Source organism: Rhinoderma darwinii (genome assembly GCF_050947455.1).
Source record: "Rhinoderma darwinii isolate aRhiDar2 chromosome 5 unlocalized genomic scaffold, aRhiDar2.hap1 SUPER_5_unloc_47, whole genome shotgun sequence".
NCBI lineage: Eukaryota > Metazoa > Chordata > Amphibia > Anura > Rhinodermatidae > Rhinoderma > Rhinoderma darwinii.
Window position 1 is genome coordinate 424,324 of NW_027461806.1, and position 23,278 is coordinate 447,601.

The 23,278-nt window shown below is 47.1% G+C and overlaps 14 non-coding genes across 14 annotated transcripts; all 14 read right to left on the reverse strand.

Moving 5' to 3' along the window:
- Positions 1-3,327: 3,327 nt before the first annotated feature.
- Positions 3,328-3,518, reverse strand: LOC142695262 (U2 spliceosomal RNA). Its single transcript, XR_012863395.1, has one exon. It is a non-coding gene; the product is annotated as a U2 spliceosomal RNA (small nuclear RNA).
- A 1,280-nt stretch (positions 3,519-4,798) lies between these two features.
- Positions 4,799-4,989, reverse strand: LOC142695264 (U2 spliceosomal RNA). The gene has a single exon (XR_012863397.1). It is a non-coding gene; the product is annotated as a U2 spliceosomal RNA (small nuclear RNA).
- Positions 4,990-6,269: 1,280 nt separating this feature from the next.
- LOC142695265 (U2 spliceosomal RNA) lies at positions 6,270-6,460 on the reverse strand. Its single transcript, XR_012863398.1, has one exon. It is a non-coding gene; the product is annotated as a U2 spliceosomal RNA (small nuclear RNA).
- A 1,296-nt stretch (positions 6,461-7,756) lies between these two features.
- On the reverse strand, positions 7,757-7,947 carry LOC142695266 (U2 spliceosomal RNA). Its single transcript, XR_012863399.1, has one exon. It is a non-coding gene; the product is annotated as a U2 spliceosomal RNA (small nuclear RNA).
- Positions 7,948-9,223: 1,276 nt separating this feature from the next.
- On the reverse strand, positions 9,224-9,414 carry LOC142695267 (U2 spliceosomal RNA). The gene has a single exon (XR_012863400.1). It is a non-coding gene; the product is annotated as a U2 spliceosomal RNA (small nuclear RNA).
- A 1,296-nt stretch (positions 9,415-10,710) lies between these two features.
- LOC142695268 (U2 spliceosomal RNA) lies at positions 10,711-10,901 on the reverse strand. Its single transcript, XR_012863401.1, has one exon. It is a non-coding gene; the product is annotated as a U2 spliceosomal RNA (small nuclear RNA).
- Positions 10,902-12,201: 1,300 nt separating this feature from the next.
- LOC142695271 (U2 spliceosomal RNA) lies at positions 12,202-12,392 on the reverse strand. The gene has a single exon (XR_012863403.1). It is a non-coding gene; the product is annotated as a U2 spliceosomal RNA (small nuclear RNA).
- A 1,308-nt stretch (positions 12,393-13,700) lies between these two features.
- On the reverse strand, positions 13,701-13,891 carry LOC142695272 (U2 spliceosomal RNA). The gene has a single exon (XR_012863404.1). It is a non-coding gene; the product is annotated as a U2 spliceosomal RNA (small nuclear RNA).
- Positions 13,892-15,163: 1,272 nt separating this feature from the next.
- On the reverse strand, positions 15,164-15,354 carry LOC142695273 (U2 spliceosomal RNA). Its single transcript, XR_012863405.1, has one exon. It is a non-coding gene; the product is annotated as a U2 spliceosomal RNA (small nuclear RNA).
- Positions 15,355-16,638: 1,284 nt separating this feature from the next.
- LOC142695274 (U2 spliceosomal RNA) lies at positions 16,639-16,829 on the reverse strand. Its single transcript, XR_012863406.1, has one exon. It is a non-coding gene; the product is annotated as a U2 spliceosomal RNA (small nuclear RNA).
- A 1,284-nt stretch (positions 16,830-18,113) lies between these two features.
- Positions 18,114-18,304, reverse strand: LOC142695275 (U2 spliceosomal RNA). The gene has a single exon (XR_012863407.1). It is a non-coding gene; the product is annotated as a U2 spliceosomal RNA (small nuclear RNA).
- Positions 18,305-19,584: 1,280 nt separating this feature from the next.
- LOC142695277 (U2 spliceosomal RNA) lies at positions 19,585-19,775 on the reverse strand. The gene has a single exon (XR_012863409.1). It is a non-coding gene; the product is annotated as a U2 spliceosomal RNA (small nuclear RNA).
- Positions 19,776-21,059: 1,284 nt separating this feature from the next.
- Positions 21,060-21,250, reverse strand: LOC142695278 (U2 spliceosomal RNA). Its single transcript, XR_012863410.1, has one exon. It is a non-coding gene; the product is annotated as a U2 spliceosomal RNA (small nuclear RNA).
- A 1,284-nt stretch (positions 21,251-22,534) lies between these two features.
- Positions 22,535-22,725, reverse strand: LOC142695279 (U2 spliceosomal RNA). Its single transcript, XR_012863411.1, has one exon. It is a non-coding gene; the product is annotated as a U2 spliceosomal RNA (small nuclear RNA).
- Between the last annotated feature and the right edge of the window lie 553 nt (positions 22,726-23,278).

The window sequence follows — 23,278 nt, forward strand, 5'->3', positions numbered from 1 at the left end:
TCTTGAAATGTAGGGACGACAGTACATTCCATCACATCCATCTAGTGTACACAGGTAGGTCCATTGTGGCGGGCAGGCGAGCGGGCGGGCTGCTTTATTGGCTGTTTGCTGTTCCCCTACTCCACTCCACTATTTGACTGTTGTGCTGCATCAATCAATCAATCAATCAATCAATCAATCAATCAATCAATCAGTGGCTGGCTCAGGTGCAGCTCTTTAACCCCTATCCGCACCAGGACGTAACTGTACGTCGTTGCAGGAAGTTACTTCCCGCACGAGGACGTACAGTTACTGAGTTAATCCCGGTGCACACTGTCGGCGACAGTGTGCACCGGGAACCAGGAGGTCAGCTGTCGCCGACAGCTGACACTCCCCTCTTGCCGGCCAGCGGTCCTTTGCCGCTGATTTCGGCGCATTAACCCCTTAAATTCGGCGATCGGGTGCAATCGCCGAATTTTAGGGGTTTCTAACATATCGGCAGACCCCCGTCCGAAATCGCGGGGTCTGCCGATAGTTAGTATGGCAAACGGAAGCCAAACAATGGCTTCCGGGTCTGCCATGGACAGAAGCCCATCAGGACCAACCTTCGGCTGGTCCTGATAGGCTTCCTGTCAGAGTGACAGAAAGTCACTGTGCCGTTCCCGATGCACACTGTCGGCGACAGTGTGCATCGGGAACTTGGAGATCAGCTGTCCCCGACAGCTGACACTCTCCAGTGTTGCCGATCAGCGGCTCATCGCCGCTGATTTCGGCAATTAACCCGTTACATGCGGGGCTCGATTGCGATCTCCGCATGTAGCGGGTTTGTAGCGCATCAGCAGCCCCCATGCAATCGTGGGGGCTTCTGATGCTTGTGATGGCACCTGGGGGCCAGACAACGGCCCCCAGGTCTGCCATGTATGTCAGCCTATGAGGATTAGCCTCTGCTGATCCTCGTAGACCAACTGTCAGAGTGACTGTGACGTCACACTGACAGTTGGAATACATTACACTACCTAGGTAGTATAATGTATTCTAGCAGCGATCAGAGCTGCAGGTCAAAAAAAGAAAGTGTAAAAAGTAAAAAAAAAAGTTAATAAACAAAAATATAAAGTGTAAAAAGTAAAAAAAAGTTAAGAAAAATGTTTTATAAAAGTGTAAAAATAAAAGGTTTTGTTTTCCTATAATAAGTCATTTATTATAGGGAAAAAATGAAAACGTTAAAAAAAAGTACACATATTTGGTATCGCCGCGTTCGTAACGACCCAATCTATGAAACTATAATGTTAATTTTTCCGCACGGTGAACGCCGCAAACAAAATAAACTGAAAACGGTCAGCATCGCTATTTTTTGGTCACCACCCCTCCCAAGATATAGAATAAAAAGTGATCAAAAAGTTGCATTTACCCCAAAATGGTACCAATGAAAACTACAACCCGTCCCGCAAAAAACAAGACCTCCCACAGCTTTTTTGACGAAAAAATAAAAAAGTTACGGCTCAGAATAGCGTGTCCCAGAAAATAAATTATTTTATAGAAACTTCATTTTATTGTGCAAACGCTGCAAAACTTAAAAAAAACTATACACATATGGTATCGGCGTAATCGTACCGACCGGCAGAATAAATTAAAACGTAATTTATTGCGCACGGTGAACGCTGTAATAAATAAAGAATTTAAAGCGCCAAAATCGCTGTTTTTTGGTCACCCTAGCTCTAAAAAAGATCCTGAGGGGCCAAAATGCTCACTATACCCCTAGAAAAATTCCTTGAGGGGTGTAGATTCCAAAATAGGGTGACTTTTGGGGGGTTTCCACTGTTTTGGTCCCTCCGGGGCGTTGCAAACCCGACATGGCACTGAAAACCAATCCAGCAAAATCTGCTTCAAAAAATCCAAAAGGCGCTCCCTCCCTTCTGAGCCCTGCTGTGGGTCCAAACATCAGTTTACGACCACATATGGGGTATTGGCGTAATCGGGAGAAATTGCTTTACAAATGTTGGGCGGCTTTTTCTCCTTTATTCCTTGTAAAAATGAAAAAATTCTATGTTTCCACAGAAAAATAGGTGATTTTCATCTTCACAGACTAATTCCACTAAAGTCTGCAAAAAAACTGTGGGGTCAAAATGCTAACTATACCCCTAGAAAAATGCCTTGAGGGGTGTAGTTTCCAAAATGGGGTCACTTTGGGGGGGTTTCGGCTGTTTAGGTACCACAAGACCTCCTCAAACCTGACATGGTGCCTAAAATATATTCCTAAAAAAAGGAGGCCCCGAAATCCACTAGGTGCTCCTTTGCTTCTGAGGCCTGTGTTTCAGTCCATTACCATACTAGGGCCACATGTTGGATATTTCTAAAATCTGCAGAATCTGGGCAATAAATATTGAGTTGCGTTTCTCTGGTAAAACCTTCTGTGTTACAGATTTTTTTTTATTACAAATGAATTTCGGCAAAAAAAATGAAAGTTGTAAATTTCACCTCTACTTTGCCTTAATTCCTGTGAAACGCCTAAAGGGTTAAAATATTTTCTGAATGTGGTTTTGAATACCTTGAGGGGTACAGTTTTCAAAATGGGGTGATTTATGGGGACTTTCTAATATATAAGGCCCTCAAAGCAACTTCAGAACTGAACTGGTCCCTGAAAAAATAGCCTTTTGAAATTTTATTGAAAATATGAGAAATTGCTGCTAAAGTTCTAAGCCTCGTAACGTCCTCGAAAAATAAAAGTACGTGAAAAAAAATGATGCAAACATAAAGTAGACATATAGGAAATGGTAACTAGTAACTATTTTGTGTGGTATTACTATCTGTTTCACAAGCAAATACATTTAAGTTTAGAAAAATGCAAATTTTTGCAAATTTTTGCTAAAATTTGAAGTTTTTCACAAATAAATATTGAATTTATCGACCAAATTTTTTCACTAACATAAAGTACAATATGTCACGAGAAAACAATCTCAGAATCGCTTGGATAGGTAAAAGCATTCCGGAGTTATTACCACATAAAGTGACACATGTCAGATTTGAAAAAATAGGCTGTGTCCTGAAGGCCAAAACAGGCTGTGTCCTAAAGGGGTTAACTTACCTAAAAGGGAGGGCGGAGAGAAGACAAGGAAGGTGAATGAGGTGTTCCAATGTGAAATGCCGGAAACACAGAAACACAGACGACACACAACAAGAGGTGGCAATCTATTCATTAATTGCATTTAATCAATGAGCTCATTATCACTCATGCATTGTCCAACAGGTGTTGAAATAATGGGATTAAAAGGGGAGATCCCTTCAGAAAGACAGAAACAATAGCAAAGACAAAAAACACTTTTGGAATCTGCTTTTAGTCAACACATAAGGAAAGGGTGCACCGGTCCTGGAAATACTGCAATACCAGGTCAATGCGTGGAGTGGACAGAGCAAGCTCTATTTCCATCTCCCTGTTCTAAAAATCCATTTAATATATGGTCCCCAGATAGGGGACGTATCAGATATTAAACTGATAAGAACAGATACTACACTTGATCTTAGCCAAAAGGCCGAGAAGCGATAACCCGAACGGGCCGCGCGTTGCCCGAGCCTGCCCGATACTGCTGTTCAGCCCTTGCAGCGATTCAGCCTACTTCTAGGCAATTCCATGGGGCCCTGCAGGCTCACACACTCACAGCTACACGGGAGGTGAATAAAGGCCGGAGAGGAAGCCAGACAGGATTTGCTTCTTTTGCTTGCACCACAATGCAGTGCTGAAAGAGGAGGAATCTACATAAAAACGCCTTCCTGGCAACGCCCAAATGCCCTGCTGCCATGCAGATAAACACTGGCAGCGGCAGCAAGTGCATGCCCACAGCCACCCCTTGTTCCTTCACACCTTGTATCAGCTGTAATCCAGTCCAGTCCAGTGCTGCCTGCTGAGCAGCACTGACCAACACTGCCTGGGCCCAGGCTTTTATCTCTGAGGCCCCATTATGATGTCAGAAAGCTGGCTCTGGAATCCTGAGGGCTCCACTATGACACGTGCAAAGTTCCGTCTGAACTTTATATAAGACGGTGAGGCTCAGTCAGTCACTCAGTGTTGCCTGAGAGGGCAACACTGCAACAGCCGGCCGCCAGGCTGTCTTTTTTTTGCACAGCTAGTTGCCTCCAGGAGGCCACAAGAGGGAGACAAGGGACTGCAAAATGGAAAATAGGCATCCACCAACTTTACAGACAACTTCTCCTTGCTCCTACAACCTCCATCCTTGCACAGTTTGTTATTCTTCTAGGTAACATAGTAACAAATCCAAATTGCTGCTCTCTTTGTAGGCAAGCAAGGCTTTGTTGCAACTGCAATTCTTACTTCTTCTTGAAATGTAGGGACGACAGTACATTCCATCACATCCATCTAGTGTACACAGGTAGGTCCATTGTGGCGGGCAGGCGAGCGGGCGGGCTGCTTTATTGGCTGTTTGCTGTTCCCCTACTCCACTCCACTATTTGACTGTTGTGCTGCATCAATCAATCAATCAATCAATCAATCAATCAATCAATCAATCAGTGGCTGGCTCAGGTGCAGCTCTTTAACTTACCTAAAAGGGAGGGCGGAGAGAAGACAAGGAAGGTGAATGAGGTGTTCCAATGTGAAATGCCGGAAACACAGAAACACAGACGACACACAACAAGAGGTGGCAATCTATTCATTAATTGCATTTAATCAATGAGCTCATTATCACTCATGCATTGTCCAACAGGTGTTGAAATAATGGGATTAAAAGGGGAGATCCCTTCAGAAAGACAGAAACAATAGCAAAGACAAAAAACACTTTTGGAATCTGCTTTTAGTCAACACATAAGGAAAGGGTGCACCGGTCCTGGAAATACTGCAATACCAGGTCAATGCGTGGAGTGGACAGAGCAAGCTCTATTTCCATCTCCCTGTTCTAAAAATCCATTTAATATATGGTCCCCAGATAGGGGACGTATCAGATATTAAACTGATAAGAACAGATACTACACTTGATCTTAGCCAAAAGGCCGAGAAGCGATAACCCGAACGGGCCGCGCGTTGCCCGAGCCTGCCCGATACTGCTGTTCAGCCCTTGCAGCGATTCAGCCTACTTCTAGGCAATTCCATGGGGCCCTGCAGGCTCACACACTCACAGCTACACGGGAGGTGAATAAAGGCCGGAGAGGAAGCCAGACAGGATTTGCTTCTTTTGCTTGCACCACAATGCAGTGCTGAAAGAGGAGGAATCTACATAAAAACGCCTTCCTGGCAACGCCCAAATGCCCTGCTGCCATGCAGATAAACACTGGCAGCGGCAGCAAGTGCATGCCCACAGCCACCCCTTGTTCCTTCACACCTTGTATCAGCTGTAATCCAGTCCAGTCCAGTGCTGCCTGCTGAGCAGCACTGACCAACACTGCCTGGGCCCAGGCTTTTATCTCTGAGGCCCCATTATGATGTCAGAAAGCTGGCTCTGGAATCCTGAGGGCTCCACTATAACACGTGCAAAGTTCCGTCTGAACTTTATATAAGACGGTGAGGCTCAGTCAGTCACTCAGTGTTGCCTGAGAGGGCAACACTGCAACAGCCGGCCGCCAGGCTGTCTTTTTTTTGCACAGCTAGTTGCCTCCAGGAGGCCACAAGAGGGAGACAAGGGACTGCAAAATGGAAAATAGGCATCCACCAACTTTACAGACAACTTCTCCTTGCTCCTACAACCTCCATCCTTGCACAGTTTGTTATTCTTCTAGGTAACATAGTAACAAATCCAAATTGCTGCTCTCTTTGTAGGCAAGCAAGGCTTTGTTGCAACTGCAATTCTTACTTCTTCTTGAAATGTAGGGACGACAGTACATTCCATCACATCCATCTAGTGTACACAGGTAGGTCCATTGTGGCGGGCAGGCGAGCGGGCGGGCTGCTTTATTGGCTGTTTGCTGTTCCCCTACTCCACTCCACTATTTGACTGTTGTGCTGCATCAATCAATCAATCAATCAATCAATCAATCAATCAATCAATCAGTGGCTGGCTCAGGTGCAGCTCTTTAACTTACCTAAAAGGGAGGGCGGAGAGAAGACAAGGAAGGTGAATGAGGTGTTCCAATGTGAAATGCCGGAAACACAGAAACACAGACGACACACAACAAGAGGTGGCAATCTATTCATTAATTGCATTTAATCAATGAGCTCATTATCACTCATGCATTGTCCAACAGGTGTTGAAATAATGGGATTAAAAGGGGAGATCCCTTCAGAAAGACAGAAACAATAGCAAAGACAAAAAACACTTTTGGAATCTGCTTTTAGTCAACACATAAGGAAAGGGTGCACCGGTCCTGGAAATACTGCAATACCAGGTCAATGCGTGGAGTGGACAGAGCAAGCTCTATTTCCATCTCCCTGTTCTAAAAATCCATTTAATATATGGTCCCCAGATAGGGGACGTATCAGATATTAAACTGATAAGAACAGATACTACACTTGATCTTAGCCAAAAGGCCGAGAAGCGATAACCCGAACGGGCCGCGCGTTGCCCGAGCCTGCCCGATACTGCTGTTCAGCCCTTGCAGCGATTCAGCCTACTTCTAGGCAATTCCATGGGGCCCTGCAGGCTCACACACTCACAGCTACACGGGAGGTGAATAAAGGCCGGAGAGGAAGCCAGACAGGATTTGCTTCTTTTGCTTGCACCACAATGCAGTGCTGAAAGAGGAGGAATCTACATAAAAACGCCTTCCTGGCAACGCCCAAATGCCCTGCTGCCATGCAGATAAACACTGGCAGCGGCAGCAAGTGCATGCCCACAGCCACCCCTTGTTCCTTCACACCTTGTATCAGCTGTAATCCAGTCCAGTCCAGTGCTGCCTGCTGAGCAGCACTGACCAACACTGCCTGGGCCCAGGCTTTTATCTCTGAGGCCCCATTATGATGTCAGAAAGCTGGCTCTGGAATCCTGAGGGCTCCACTATGACACGTGCAAAGTTCCGTCTGAACTTTATATAAGACGGTGAGGCTCAGTCAGTCACTCAGTGTTGCCTGAGAGGGCAACACTGCAACAGCCGGCCGCCAGGCTGTCTTTTTTTTGCACAGCTAGTTGCCTCCAGGAGGCCACAAGAGGGAGACAAGGGACTGCAAAATGGAAAATAGGCATCCACCAACTTTACAGACAACTTCTCCTTGCTCCTACAACCTCCATCCTTGCACAGTTTGTTATTCTTCTAGGTAACATAGTAACAAATCCAAATTGCTGCTCTCTTTGTAGGCAAGCAAGGCTTTGTTGCAACTGCAATTCTTACTTCTTCTTGAAATGTAGGGACGACAGTACATTCCATCACATCCATCTAGTGTACACAGGTAGGTCCATTGTGGCGGGCAGGCGAGCGGGCGGGCTGCTTTATTGGCTGTTTGCTGTTCCCCTACTCCACTCCACTATTTGACTGTTGTGCTGCATCAATCAATCAATCAATCAATCAATCAATCAATCAATCAATCAATCAATCAATCAATCAGTGGCTGGCTCAGGTGCAGCTCTTTAACTTACCTAAAAGGGAGGGCGGAGAGAAGACAAGGAAGGTGAATGAGGTGTTCCAATGTGAAATGCCGGAAACACAGAAACACAGACGACACACAACAAGAGGTGGCAATCTATTCATTAATTGCATTTAATCAATGAGCTCATTATCACTCATGCATTGTCCAACAGGTGTTGAAATAATGGGATTAAAAGGGGAGATCCCTTCAGAAAGACAGAAACAATAGCAAAGACAAAAAACACTTTTGGAATCTGCTTTTAGTCAACACATAAGGAAAGGGTGCACCGGTCCTGGAAATACTGCAATACCAGGTCAATGCGTGGAGTGGACAGAGCAAGCTCTATTTCCATCTCCCTGTTCTAAAAATCCATTTAATATATGGTCCCCAGATAGGGGACGTATCAGATATTAAACTGATAAGAACAGATACTACACTTGATCTTAGCCAAAAGGCCGAGAAGCGATAACCCGAACGGGCCGCGCGTTGCCCGAGCCTGCCCGATACTGCTGTTCAGCCCTTGCAGCGATTCAGCCTACTTCTAGGCAATTCCATGGGGCCCTGCAGGCTCACACACTCACAGCTACACGGGAGGTGAATAAAGGCCGGAGAGGAAGCCAGACAGGATTTGCTTCTTTTGCTTGCACCACAATGCAGTGCTGAAAGAGGAGGAATCTACATAAAAACGCCTTCCTGGCAACGCCCAAATGCCCTGCTGCCATGCAGATAAACACTGGCAGCGGCAGCAAGTGCATGCCCACAGCCACCCCTTGTTCCTTCACACCTTGTATCAGCTGTAATCCAGTCCAGTCCAGTGCTGCCTGCTGAGCAGCACTGACCAACACTGCCTGGGCCCAGGCTTTTATCTCTGAGGCCCCATTATGATGTCAGAAAGCTGGCTCTGGAATCCTGAGGGCTCCACTATGACACGTGCAAAGTTCCGTCTGAACTTTATATAAGACGGTGAGGCTCAGTCAGTCACTCAGTGTTGCCTGAGAGGGCAACACTGCAACAGCCGGCCGCCAGGCTGTCTTTTTTTTGCACAGCTAGTTGCCTCCAGGAGGCCACAAGAGGGAGACAAGGGACTGCAAAATGGAAAATAGGCATCCACCAACTTTACAGACAACTTCTCCTTGCTCCTACAACCTCCATCCTTGCACAGTTTGTTATTCTTCTAGGTAACATAGTAACAAATCCAAATTGCTGCTCTCTTTGTAGGCAAGCAAGGCTTTGTTGCAACTGCAATTCTTACTTCTTCTTGAAATGTAGGGACGACAGTACATTCCATCACATCCATCTAGTGTACACAGGTAGGTCCATTGTGGCGGGCAGGCGAGCGGGCGGGCTGCTTTATTGGCTGTTTGCTGTTCCCCTACTCCACTCCACTATTTGACTGTTGTGCTGCATCAATCAATCAATCAATCAATCAATCAATCAATCAATCAGTGGCTGGCTCAGGTGCAGCTCTTTAACTTACCTAAAAGGGAGGGCGGAGAGAAGACAAGGAAGGTGAATGAGGTGTTCCAATGTGAAATGCCGGAAACACAGAAACACAGACGACACACAACAAGAGGTGGCAATCTATTCATTAATTGCATTTAATCAATGAGCTCATTATCACTCATGCATTGTCCAACAGGTGTTGAAATAATGGGATTAAAAGGGGAGATCCCTTCAGAAAGACAGAAACAATAGCAAAGACAAAAAACACTTTTGGAATCTGCTTTTAGTCAACACATAAGGAAAGGGTGCACCGGTCCTGGAAATACTGCAATACCAGGTCAATGCGTGGAGTGGACAGAGCAAGCTCTATTTCCATCTCCCTGTTCTAAAAATCCATTTAATATATGGTCCCCAGATAGGGGACGTATCAGATATTAAACTGATAAGAACAGATACTACACTTGATCTTAGCCAAAAGGCCGAGAAGCGATAACCCGAACGGGCCGCGCGTTGCCCGAGCCTGCCCGATACTGCTGTTCAGCCCTTGCAGCGATTCAGCCTACTTCTAGGCAATTCCATGGGGCCCTGCAGGCTCACACACTCACAGCTACACGGGAGGTGAATAAAGGCCGGAGAGGAAGCCAGACAGGATTTGCTTCTTTTGCTTGCACCACAATGCAGTGCTGAAAGAGGAGGAATCTACATAAAAACGCCTTCCTGGCAACGCCCAAATGCCCTGCTGCCATGCAGATAAACACTGGCAGCGGCAGCAAGTGCATGCCCACAGCCACCCCTTGTTCCTTCACACCTTGTATCAGCTGTAATCCAGTCCAGTCCAGTGCTGCCTGCTGAGCAGCACTGACCAACACTGCCTGGGCCCAGGCTTTTATCTCTGAGGTCCCATTATGATGTCAGAAAGCTGGCTCTGGAATCCTGAGGGCTCCACTATGACACGTGCAAAGTTCCGTCTGAACTTTATATAAGACGGTGAGGCTCAGTCAGTCACTCAGTGTTGCCTGAGAGGGCAACACTGCAACAGCCGGCCGCCAGGCTGTCTTTTTTTTGCACAGCTAGTTGCCTCCAGGAGGCCACAAGAGGGAGACAAGGGACTGCAAAATGGAAAATAGGCATCCACCAACTTTACAGACAACTTCTCCTTGCTCCTACAACCTCCATCCTTGCACAGTTTGTTATTCTTCTAGGTAACATAGTAACAAATCCAAATTGCTGCTCTCTTTGTAGGCAAGCAAGGCTTTGTTGCAACTGCAATTCTTACTTCTTCTTGAAATGTAGGGACGACAGTACATTCCATCACATCCATCTAGTGTACACAGGTAGGTCCATTGTGGCGGGCAGGCGAGCGGGCGGGCTGCTTTATTGGCTGTTTGCTGTTCCCCTACTCCACTCCACTATTTGACTGTTGTGCTGCATCAATCAATCAATCAATCAATCAATCAATCAATCAATCAATCAATCAATCAATCAATCAGTGGCTGGCTCAGGTGCAGCTCTTTAACTTACCTAAAAGGGAGGGCGGAGAGAAGACAAGGAAGGTGAATGAGGTGTTCCAATGTGAAATGCCGGAAACACAGAAACACAGACGACACACAACAAGAGGTGGCAATCTATTCATTAATTGCATTTAATCAATGAGCTCATTATCACTCATGCATTGTCCAACAGGTGTTGAAATAATGGGATTAAAAGGGGAGATCCCTTCAGAAAGACAGAAACAATAGCAAAGACAAAAAACACTTTTGGAATCTGCTTTTAGTCAACACATAAGGAAAGGGTGCACCGGTCCTGGAAATACTGCAATACCAGGTCAATGCGTGGAGTGGACAGAGCAAGCTCTATTTCCATCTCCCTGTTCTAAAAATCCATTTAATATATGGTCCCCAGATAGGGGACGTATCAGATATTAAACTGATAAGAACAGATACTACACTTGATCTTAGCCAAAAGGCCGAGAAGCGATAACCCGAACGGGCCGCGTGTTGCCCGAGCCTGCCCGATACTGCTGTTCAGCCCTTGCAGCGATTCAGCCTACTTCTAGGCAATTCCATGGGGCCCTGCAGGCTCACACACTCACAGCTACACGGGAGGTGAATAAAGGCCGGAGAGGAAGCCAGACAGGATTTGCTTCTTTTGCTTGCACCACAATGCAGTGCTGAAAGAGGAGGAATCTACATAAAAACGCCTTCCTGGCAACGCCCAAATGCCCTGCTGCCATGCAGATAAACACTGGCAGCGGCAGCAAGTGCATGCCCACAGCCACCCCTTGTTCCTTCACACCTTGTATCAGCTGTAATCCAGTCCAGTCCAGTGCTGCCTGCTGAGCAGCACTGACCAACACTGCCTGGGCCCAGGCTTTTATCTCTGAGGCCCCATTATGATGTCAGAAAGCTGGCTCTGGAATCCTGAGGGCTCCACTATGACACGTGCAAAGTTCCGTCTGAACTTTATATAAGACGGTGAGGCTCAGTCAGTCACTCAGTGTTGCCTGAGAGGGCAACACTGCAACAGCCGGCCGCCAGGCTGTCTTTTTTTTGCACAGCTAGTTGCCTCCAGGAGGCCACAAGAGGGAGACAAGGGACTGCAAAATGGAAAATAGGCATCCACCAACTTTACAGACAACTTCTCCTTGCTCCTACAACCTCCATCCTTGCACAGTTTGTTATTCTTCTAGGTAACATAGTAACAAATCCAAATTGCTGCTCTCTTTGTAGGCAAGCAAGGCTTTGTTGCAACTGCAATTCTTACTTCTTCTTGAAATGTAGGGACGACAGTACATTCCATCACATCCATCTAGTGTACACAGGTAGGTCCATTGTGGCGGGCAGGCGAGCGGGCGGGCTGCTTTATTGGCTGTTTGCTGTTCCCCTACTCCACTCCACTATTTGACTGTTGTGCTGCATCAATCAATCAATCAATCAATCAATCAATCAATCAATCAATCAATCAATCAATCAATCAATCAGTGGCTGGCTCAGGTGCAGCTCTTTAACTTACCTAAAAGGGAGGGCGGAGAGAAGACAAGGAAGGTGAATGAGGTGTTCCAATGTGAAATGCCGGAAACACAGAAACACAGACGACACACAACAAGAGGTGGCAATCTATTCATTAATTGCATTTAATCAATGAGCTCATTATCACTCATGCATTGTCCAACAGGTGTTGAAATAATGGGATTAAAAGGGGAGATCCCTTCAGAAAGACAGAAACAATAGCAAAGACAAAAAACACTTTTGGAATCTGCTTTTAGTCAACACATAAGGAAAGGGTGCACCGGTCCTGGAAATACTGCAATACCAGGTCAATGCGTGGAGTGGACAGAGCAAGCTCTATTTCCATCTCCCTGTTCTAAAAATCCATTTAATATATGGTCCCCAGATAGGGGACGTATCAGATATTAAACTGATAAGAACAGATACTACACTTGATCTTAGCCAAAAGGCCGAGAAGCGATAACCCGAACGGGCCGCGCGTTGCCCGAGCCTGCCCGATACTGCTGTTCAGCCCTTGCAGCGATTCAGCCTACTTCTAGGCAATTCCATGGGGCCCTGCAGGCTCACACACTCACAGCTACACGGGAGGTGAATAAAGGCCGGAGAGGAAGCCAGACAGGATTTGCTTCTTTTGCTTGCACCACAATGCAGTGCTGAAAGAGGAGGAATCTACATAAAAACGCCTTCCTGGCAACGCCCAAATGCCCTGCTGCCATGCAGATAAACACTGGCAGCGGCAGCAAGTGCATGCCCACAGCCACCCCTTGTTCCTTCACACCTTGTATCAGCTGTAATCCAGTCCAGTCCAGTGCTGCCTGCTGAGCAGCACTGACCAACACTGCCTGGGCCCAGGCTTTTATCTCTGAGGCCCCATTATGATGTCAGAAAGCTGGCTCTGGAATCCTGAGGGCTCCACTATGACACGTGCAAAGTTCCGTCTGAACTTTATATAAGACGGTGAGGCTCAGTCAGTCACTCAGTGTTGCCTGAGAGGGCAACACTGCAACAGCCGGCCGCCAGGCTGTCTTTTTTTTGCACAGCTAGTTGCCTCCAGGAGGCCACAAGAGGGAGACAAGGGACTGCAAAATGGAAAATAGGCATCCACCAACTTTACAGACAACTTCTCCTTGCTCCTACAACCTCCATCCTTGCACAGTTTGTTATTCTTCTAGGTAACATAGTAACAAATCCAAATTGCTGCTCTCTTTGTAGGCAAGCAAGGCTTTGTTGCAACTGCAATTCTTACTTCTTCTTGAAATGTAGGGACGACAGTACATTCCATCACATCCATCTAGTGTACACAGGTAGGTCCATTGTGGCGGGCAGGCGAGCGGGCGGGCTGCTTTATTGGCTGTTTGCTGTTCCCCTACTCCACTCCACTATTTGACTGTTGTGCTGCATCAATCAATCAATCAATCAATCAATCAATCAATCAATCAATCAATCAATCAATCAATCAATCAATCAATCAGTGGCTGGCTCAGGTGCAGCTCTTTAACTTACCTAAAAGGGAGGGCGGAGAGAAGACAAGGAAGGTGAATGAGGTGTTCCAATGTGAAATGCCGGAAACACAGAAACACAGACGACACACAACAAGAGGTGGCAATCTATTCATTAATTGCATTTAATCAATGATCTCATTATCACTCATGCATTGTCCAACAGGTGTTGAAATAATGGGATTAAAAGGGGAGATCCCTTCAGAAAGACAGAAACAATAGCAAAGACAAAAAACACTTTTGGAATCTGCTTTTAGTCAACACATAAGGAAAGGGTGCACCGGTCCTGGAAATACTGCAATACCAGGTCAATGCGTGGAGTGGACAGAGCAAGCTCTATTTCCATCTCCCTGTTCTAAAAATCCATTTAATATATGGTCCCCAGATAGGGGACGTATCAGATATTAAACTGATAAGAACAGATACTACACTTGATCTTAGCCAAAAGGCCGAGAAGCGATAACCCGAACGGGCCGCGCGTTGCCCGAGCCTGCCCGATACTGCTGTTCAGCCCTTGCAGCGATTCAGCCTACTTCTAGGCAATTCCATGGGGCCCTGCAGGCTCACACACTCACAGCTACACGGGAGGTGAATAAAGGCCGGAGAGGAAGCCAGACAGGATTTGCTTCTTTTGCTTGCACCACAATGCAGTGCTGAAAGAGGAGGAATCTACATAAAAACGCCTTCCTGGCAACGCCCAAATGCCCTGCTGCCATGCAGATAAACACTGGCAGCGGCAGCAAGTGCATGCCCACAGCCACCCCTTGTTCCTTCACACCTTGTATCAGCTGTAATCCAGTCCAGTCCAGTGCTGCCTGCTGAGCAGCACTGACCAACACTGCCTGGGCCCAGGCTTTTATCTCTGAGGCCCCATTATGATGTCAGAAAGCTGGCTCTGGAATCCTGAGGGCTCCACTATGACACGTGCAAAGTTCCGTCTGAACTTTATATAAGACGGTGAGGCTCAGTCAGTCACTCAGTGTTGCCTGAGAGGGCAACACTGCAACAGCCGGCCGCCAGGCTGTCTTTTTTTTGCACAGCTAGTTGCCTCCAGGAGGCCACAAGAGGGAGACAAGGGACTGCAAAATGGAAAATAGGCATCCACCAACTTTACAGACAACTTCTCCTTGCTCCTACAACCTCCATCCTTGCACAGTTTGTTATTCTTCTAGGTAACATAGTAACAAATCCAAATTGCTGCTCTCTTTGTAGGCAAGCAAGGCTTTGTTGCAACTGCAATTCTTACTTCTTCTTGAAATGTAGGGACGACAGTACATTCCATCACATCCATCTAGTGTACACAGGTAGGTCCATTGTGGCGGGCAGGCGAGCGGGCGGGCTGCTTTATTGGCTGTTTGCTGTTCCCCTACTCCACTCCACTATTTGACTGTTGTGCTGCATCAATCAATCAATCAATCAATCAATCAATCAATCAATCAATCAGTGGCTGGCTCAGGTGCAGCTCTTTAACTTACCTAAAAGGGAGGGCGGAGAGAAGACAAGGAAGGTGAATGAGGTGTTCCAATGTGAAATGCCGGAAACACAGACGACACACAACAAGAGGTGGCAATCTATTCATTAATTGCATTTAATCAATGAGCTCATTATCACTCATGCATTGTCCAACAGGTGTTGAAATAATGGGATTAAAAGGGGAGATCCCTTCAGAAAGACAGAAACAATAGCAAAGACAAAAAACACTTTTGGAATCTGCTTTTAGTCAACACATAAGGAAAGGGTGCACCGGTCCTGGAAATACTGCAATACCAGGTCAATGCGTGGAGTGGACAGAGCAAGCTCTATTTCCATCTCCCTGTTCTAAAAATCCATTTAATATATGGTCCCCAGATAGGGGACGTATCAGATATTAAACTGATAAGAACAGATACTACACTTGATCTTAGCCAAAAGGCCGAGAAGCGATAACCCGAACGGGCCGCGCGTTGCCCGAGCCTGCCCGATACTGCTGTTCAGCCCTTGCAGCGATTCAGCCTACTTCTAGGCAATTCCATGGGGCCCTGCAGGCTCACACACTCACAGCTACACGGGAGGTGAATAAAGGCCGGAGAGGAAGCCAGACAGGATTTGCTTCTTTTGCTTGCACCACAATGCAGTGCTGAAAGAGGAGGAATCTACATAAAAACGCCTTCCTGGCAACGCCCAAATGCCCTGCTGCCATGCAGATAAACACTGGCAGCGGCAGCAAGTGCATGCCCACAGCCACCCCTTGTTCCTTCACACCTTGTATCAGCTGTAATCCAGTCCAGTCCAGTGCTGCCTGCTGAGCAGCACTGACCAACACTGCCTGGGCCCAGGCTTTTATCTCTGAGGCCCCATTATGATGTCAGAAAGCTGGCTCTGGAATCCTGAGGGCTCCACTATGACACGTGCAAAGTTCTGTCTGAACTTTATATAAGACGGTGAGGCTCAGTCAGTCACTCAGTGTTGCCTGAGAGGGCAACACTGCAACAGCCGGCCGCCAGGCTGTCTTTTTTTTGCACAGCTAGTTGCCTCCAGGAGGCCACAAGAGGGAGACAAGGGACTGCAAAATGGAAAATAGGCATCCACCAACTTTACAGACAACTTCTCCTTGCTCCTACAACCTCCATCCTTGCACAGTTTGTTATTCTTCTAGGTAACATAGTAACAAATCCAAATTGCTGCTCTCTTTGTAGGCAAGCAAGGCTTTGTTGCAACTGCAATTCTTACTTCTTCTTGAAATGTAGGGACGACAGTACATTCCATCACATCCATCTAGTGTACACAGGTAGGTCCATTGTGGCGGGCAGGCGAGCGGGCGGGCTGCTTTATTGGCTGTTTGCTGTTCCCCTACTCCACTCCACTATTTGACTGTTGTGCTGCATCAATCAATCAATCAATCAATCAATCAATCAATCAATCAATCAATCAGTGGCTGGCTCAGGTGCAGCTCTTTAACTTACCTAAAAGGGAGGGCGGAGAGAAGACAAGGAAGGTGAATGAGGTGTTCCAATGTGAAATGCCGGAAACACAGAAACACAGACGACACACAACAAGAGGTGGCAATCTATTCATTAATTGCATTTAATCAATGAGCTCATTATCACTCATGCATTGTCCAACAGGTGTTGAAATAATGGGATTAAAAGGGGAGATCCCTTCAGAAAGACAGAAACAATAGCAAAGACAAAAAACACTTTTGGAATCTGCTTTTAGTCAACACATAAGGAAAGGGTGCACCGGTCCTGGAAATACTGCAATACCAGGTCAATGCGTGGAGTGGACAGAGCAAGCTCTATTTCCATCTCCCTGTTCTAAAAATCCATTTAATATATGGTCCCCAGATAGGGGACGTATCAGATATTAAACTGATAAGAACAGATACTACACTTGATCTTAGCCAAAAGGCCGAGAAGCGATAACCCGAACGGGCCGCGCGTTGCCCGAGCCTGCCCGATACTGCTGTTCAGCCCTTGCAGCGATTCAGCCTACTTCTAGGCAATTCCATGGGGCCCTGCAGGCTCACACACTCACAGCTACACGGGAGGTGAATAAAGGCCGGAGAGGAAGCCAGACAGGATTTGCTTCTTTTGCTTGCACCACAATGCAGTGCTGAAAGAGGAGGAATCTACATAAAAACGCCTTCCTGGCAACGCCCAAATGCCCTGCTGCCATGCAGATAAACACTGGCAGCGGCAGCAAGTGCATGCCCACAGCCACCCCTTGTTCCTTCACACCTTGTATCAGCTGTAATCCAGTCCAGTCCAGTGCTGCCTGCTGAGCAGCACTGACCAACACTGCCTGGGCCCAGGCTTTTATCTCTGAGGCCCCATTATGATGTCAGAAAGCTGGCTCTGGAATCCTGAGGGCTCCACTATGACACGTGCAAAGTTCCGTCTGAACTTTATATAAGACGGTGAGGCTCAGTCAGTCACTCAGTGTTGCCTGAGAGGGCAACACTGCAACAGCCGGCCGCCAGGCTGTCTTTTTTTTGCACAGCTAGTTGCCTCCAGGAGGCCACAAGAGGGAGACAAGGGACTGCAAAATGGAAAATAGGCATCCACCAACTTTACAGACAACTTCTCCTTGCTCCTACAACCTCCATCCTTGCACAGTTTGTTATTCTTCTAGGTAACATAGTAACAAATCCAAATTGCTGCTCTCTTTGTAGGCAAGCAAGGCTTTGTTGCAACTGCAATTCTTACTTCTTCTTGAAATGTAGGGACGACAGTACATTCCATCACATCCATCTAGTGTACACAGGTAGGTCCATTGTGGCGGGCAGGCGAGCGGGCGGGCTGCTTTATTGGCTGTTTGCTGTTCCCCTACTCCACTCCACTATTTGACTGTTGTGCTGCATCAATCAATCAATCAATCAATCAATCAATCAATCAATCAATCAATCAGTGGCTGGCTCAGGTGCAGCTCTTTAACTTACCTAAAAGGGAGGGCGGAGATAAGACAAGGAAGGTGAATGAGGTGTTCCAATGTGAAATGCCGGAAACACAGAAACACAGACGACACACAACAAGAGGTGGCAATCTATTCATTAATTGCATTTAATCAATGAGCTCATTATCACTCATGCATTGTCCAACAGGTGTTGAAATAATGGGATTAAAAGGGGAGATCCCTTCAGAAAGACAGAAACAATAGCAAAGACAAAAAACACTTTTGGAATCTGCTTTTAGTCAACACATAAGGAAAGGGTGCACCGGTCCTGGAAATACTGCAATACCAGGTCAATGCGTGGAGTGGACAGAGCAAGCTCTATTTCCATCTCCCTGTTCTAAAAATCCATTTAATATATGGTCCCCAGATAGGGGACGTATCAGATATTAAACTGATAAGAACAGATACTACACTTGATCTTAGCCAAAAGGCCGAGAAGCGATAACCCGAACGGGCCGCGCGTTGCCCGAGCCTGCCCGATACTGCTGTTCAGCCCTTGCAGCGATTCAGCCTACTTCTAGGCAATTCCATGGGGCCCTGCAGGCTCACACACTCACAGCTACACGGGAGGTGAATAAAGGCCGGAGAGGAAGCCAGACAGGATTTGCTTCTTTTGCTTGCACCACAATGCAGTGCTGAAAGAGGAGGAATCTACATAAAAACGCCTTCCTGGCAACGCCCAAATGCCCTGCTGCCATGCAGATAAACACTGGCAGCGGCAGCAAGTGCATGCCCACAGCCACCCCTTGTTCCTTCACACCTTGTATCAGCTGTAATCCAGTCCAGTCCAGTGCTGCCTGCTGAGCAGCACTGACCAACACTGCCTGGGCCCAGGCTTTTATCTCTGAGGCCCCATTATGATGTCAGAAAGCTGGCTCTGGAATCCTGAGGGCTCCACTATGACACGTGCAAAGTTCCGTCTGAACTTTATATAAGACGGTGAGGCTCAGTCAGTCACTCAGTGTTGCCTGAGAGGGCAACACTGCAACAGCCGGCCGCCAGGCTGTCTTTTTTTTGCACAGCTAGTTGCCTCCAGGAGGCCACAAGAGGGAGACAAGGGACTGCAAAATGGAAAATAGGCATCCACCAACTTTACAGACAACTTCTCCTTGCTCCTACAACCTCCATCCTTGCACAGTTTGTTATTCTTCTAGGTAACATAGTAACAAATCCAAATTGCTGCTCTCTTTGTAGGCAAGCAAGGCTTTGTTGCAACTGCAATTCTTACTTCTTCTTGAAATGTAGGGACGACAGTACATTCCATCACATCCATCTAGTGTACACAGGTAGGTCCATTGTGGCGGGCAGGCGAGCGGGCGGGCTGCTTTATTGGCTGTTTGCTGTTCCCCTACTCCACTCCACTATTTGACTGTTGTGCTGCATCAATCAATCAATCAATCAATCAATCAATCAATCAATCAATCAGTGGCTGGCTCAGGTGCAGCTCTTTAACTTACCTAAAAGGGAGGGCGGAGAGAAGACAAGGAAGGTGAATGAGGTGTTCCAATGTGAAATGCCGGAAACACAGAAACACAGACGACACACAACAAGAGGTGGCAATCTATTCATTAATTGCATTTAATCAATGAGCTCATTATCACTCATGCATTGTCCAACAGGTGTTGAAATAATGGGATTAAAAGGGGAGATCCCTTCAGAAAGACAGAAACAATAGCAAAGACAAAAAACACTTTTGGAATCTGCTTTTAGTCAACACATAAGGAAAGGGTGCACCGGTCCTGGAAATACTGCAATACCAGGTCAATGCGTGGAGTGGACAGAGCAAGCTCTATTTCCATCTCCCTGTTCTAAAAATCCATTTAATATATGGTCCCCAGATAGGGGACGTATCAGATATTAAACTGATAAGAACAGATACTACACTTGATCTTAGCCAAAAGGCCGAGAAGCGATAACCCGAACGGGCCGCGCGTTGCCCGAGCCTGCCCGATACTGCTGTTCAGCCCTTGCAGCGATTCAGCCTACTTCTAGGCAATTCCATGGGGCCCTGCAGGCTCACACACTCACAGCTACACGGGAGGTGAATAAAGGCCGGAGAGGAAGCCAGACAGGATTTGCTTCTTTTGCTTGCACCACAATGCAGTGCTGAAAGAGGAGGAATCTACATAAAAACGCCTTCCTGGCAACGCCCAAATGCCCTGCTGCCATGCAGATAAACACTGGCAGCGGCAGCAAGTGCATGCCCACAGCCACCCCTTGTTCCTTCACACCTTGTATCAGCTGTAATCCAGTCCAGTCCAGTGCTGCCTGCTGAGCAGCACTGACCAACACTGCCTGGGCCCAGGCTTTTATCTCTGAGGCCCCATTATGATGTCAGAAAGCTGGCTCTGGAATCCTGAGGGCTCCACTATGACACGTGCAAAGTTCCGTCTGAACTTTATATAAGACGGTGAGGCTCAGTCAGTCACTCAGTGTTGCCTGAGAGGGCAACACTGCAACAGCCGGCCGCCAGGCTGTCTTTTTTTTGCACAGCTAGTTGCCTCCAGGAGGCCACAAGAGGGAGACAAGGGACTGCAAAATGGAAAATAGGCATCCACCAACTTTACAGACAACTTCTCCTTGCTCCTACAACCTCCATCCTTGCACAGTTTGTTATTCTTCTAGGTAACATAGTAACAAATCCAAATTGCTGCTCTCTTTGTAGGCAAGCAAGGCTTTGTTGCAACTGCAATTCTTACTTCTTCTTGAAATGTAGGGACGACAGTACATTCCATCACATCCATCTAGTGTACACAGGTAGGTCCATTGTGGCGGGCAGGCGAGCGGGCGGGCTGCTTTATTGGCTGTTTGCTGTTCCCCTACTCCACTCCACTATTTGACTGTTGTGCTGCATCAATCAATCAATCAATCAATCAATCAATCAATCAATCAATCAATCAGTGGCTGGCTCAGGTGCAGCTCTTTAACTTACCTAAAAGGGAGGGCGGAGAGAAGACAAGGAAGGTGAATGAGGTGTTCCAATGTGAAATGCCGGAAACACAGAAACACAGACGACACACAACAAGAGGTGGCAATCTATTCATTAATTGCATTTAATCAATGAGCTCATTATCACTCATGCATTGTCCAACAGGTGTTGAAATAATGGGATTAAAAGGGGAGATCCCTTCAGAAAGACAGAAACAATAGCAAAGACAAAAAACACTTTTGGAATCTGCTTTTAGTCAACACATAAGGAAAGGGTGCACCGGTCCTGGAAATACTGCAATACCAGGTCAATGCGTGGAGTGGACAGAGCAAGCTCTATTTCCATCTCCCTGTTCTAAAAATCCATTTAATATATGGTCCCCAGATAGGGGACGTATCAGATATTAAACTGATAAGAACAGATACTACACTTGATCTTAGCCAAAAGGCCGAGAAGCGATAACCCGAACGGGCCGCGCGTTGCCCGAGCCTGCCCGATACTGCTGTTCAGCCCTTGCAGCGATTCAGCCTACTTCTAGGCAATTCCATGGGGCCCTGCAGGCTCACACACTCACAGCTACACGGGAGGTGAATAAAGGCCGGAGAGGAAGCCAGACAGGATTTGCTTCTTTTGCTTGCACCACAATGCAGTGCTGAAAGAGGAGGAATCTACATAAAAACGCCTTCCTGGCAACGCCCAAATGCCCTGCTGCCATGCAGATAAACACTGGCAGCGGCAGCAAGTGCATGCCCACAGCCACCCCTTGTTCCTTCACACCTTGTATCAGCTGTAATCCAGTCCAGTCCAGTGCTGCCTGCTGAGCAGCACTGACCAACACTGCCTGGGCCCAGGCTTTTATCTCTGAGGCCCCATTATGATGTCAGAAAGCTGGCTCTGGAATCCTGAGGGCTCCACTATGACACGTGCAAAGTTCCGTCTGAACTTTATATAAGACGGTGAGGCTCAGTCAGTCACTCAGTGTTGCCTGAGAGGGCAACACTGCAACAGCCGGCCGCCAGGCTGTCTTTTTTTTGCACAGCTAGTTGCCTCCAGGAGGCCACAAGAGGGAGACAAGGGACTGCAAAATGGAAAATAGGCATCCACCAACTTTACAGACAACTTCTCCTTGCTCCTACAACCTCCATCCTTGCACAGTTTGTTATTCTTCTAGGTAACATAGTAACAAATCCAAATTGCTGCTCTCTTTGTAGGCAAGCAAGGCTTTGTTGCAACTGCAATTCTTACTTCTTCTTGAAATGTAGGGACGACAGTACATTCCATCACATCCATCTAGTGTACACAGGTAGGTCCATTGTGGCGGGCAGGCGAGCGGGCGGGCTGCTTTATTGGCTGTTTGCTGTTCCCCTACTCCACTCCACTATTTGACTGTTGTGCTGCATCAATCAATCAATCAATCAATCAATCAATCAATCAATCAATCAATCAGTGGCTGGCTCAGGTGCAGCTCTTTAACTTACCTAAAAGGGAGGGCGGAGAGAAGACAAGGAAGGTGAATGAGGTGTTCCAATGTGAAATGCCGGAAACACAGAAACACAGACGACACACAACAAGAGGTGGCAATCTATTCATTAATTGCATTTAATCAATGAGCTCATTATCACTCATGCATTGTCCAACAGGTGTTGAAATAATGGGATTAAAAGGGGAGATCCCTTCAGAAAGACAGAAACAATAGCAAAGACAAAAAACACTTTTGGAATCTGCTTTTAGTCAACACATAAGGAAAGGGTGCACCGGTCCTGGAAATACTGCAATACCAGGTCAATGCGTGGAGTGGACAGAGCAAGCTCTATTTCCATCTCCCTGTTCTAAAAATCCATTTAATATATGGTCCCCAGATAGGGGACGTATCAGATATTAAACTGATAAGAACAGATACTACACTTGATCTTAGCCAAAAGGCCGAGAAGCGATAACCCGAACGGGCCGCGCGTTGCCCGAGCCTGCCCGATACTGCTGTTCAGCCCTTGCAGCGATTCAGCCTACTTCTAGGCAATTCCATGGGGCCCTGCAGGCTCACACACTCACAGCTACACGGGAGGTGAATAAAGGCCGGAGAGGAAGCCAGACAGGATTTGCTTCTTTTGCTTGCACCACAATGCAGTGCTGAAAGAGGAGGAATCTACATAAAAACGCCTTCCTGGCAACGCCCAAATGCCCTGCTGCCATGCAGATAAACACTGGCAGCGGCAGCAAGTGCATGCCCACAGCCACCCCTTGTTCCTTCACACCTTGTATCAGCTGTAATCCAGTCCAGTCCAGTGCTGCCTGCTGAGCAGCACTGACCAACACTGCCTGGGCCCAGGCTTTTATCTCTGAGGCCCCATTATGATGTCAGAAAGCTGGCTCTGGAATCCTGAGGGCTCCACTATGACACGTGCAAAGTTCCGTCTGAACTTTATATAAGACGGTGAGGCTCAGTCAGTCACTCAGTGTTGCCTGAGAGGGCAACACTGCAACAGCCGGC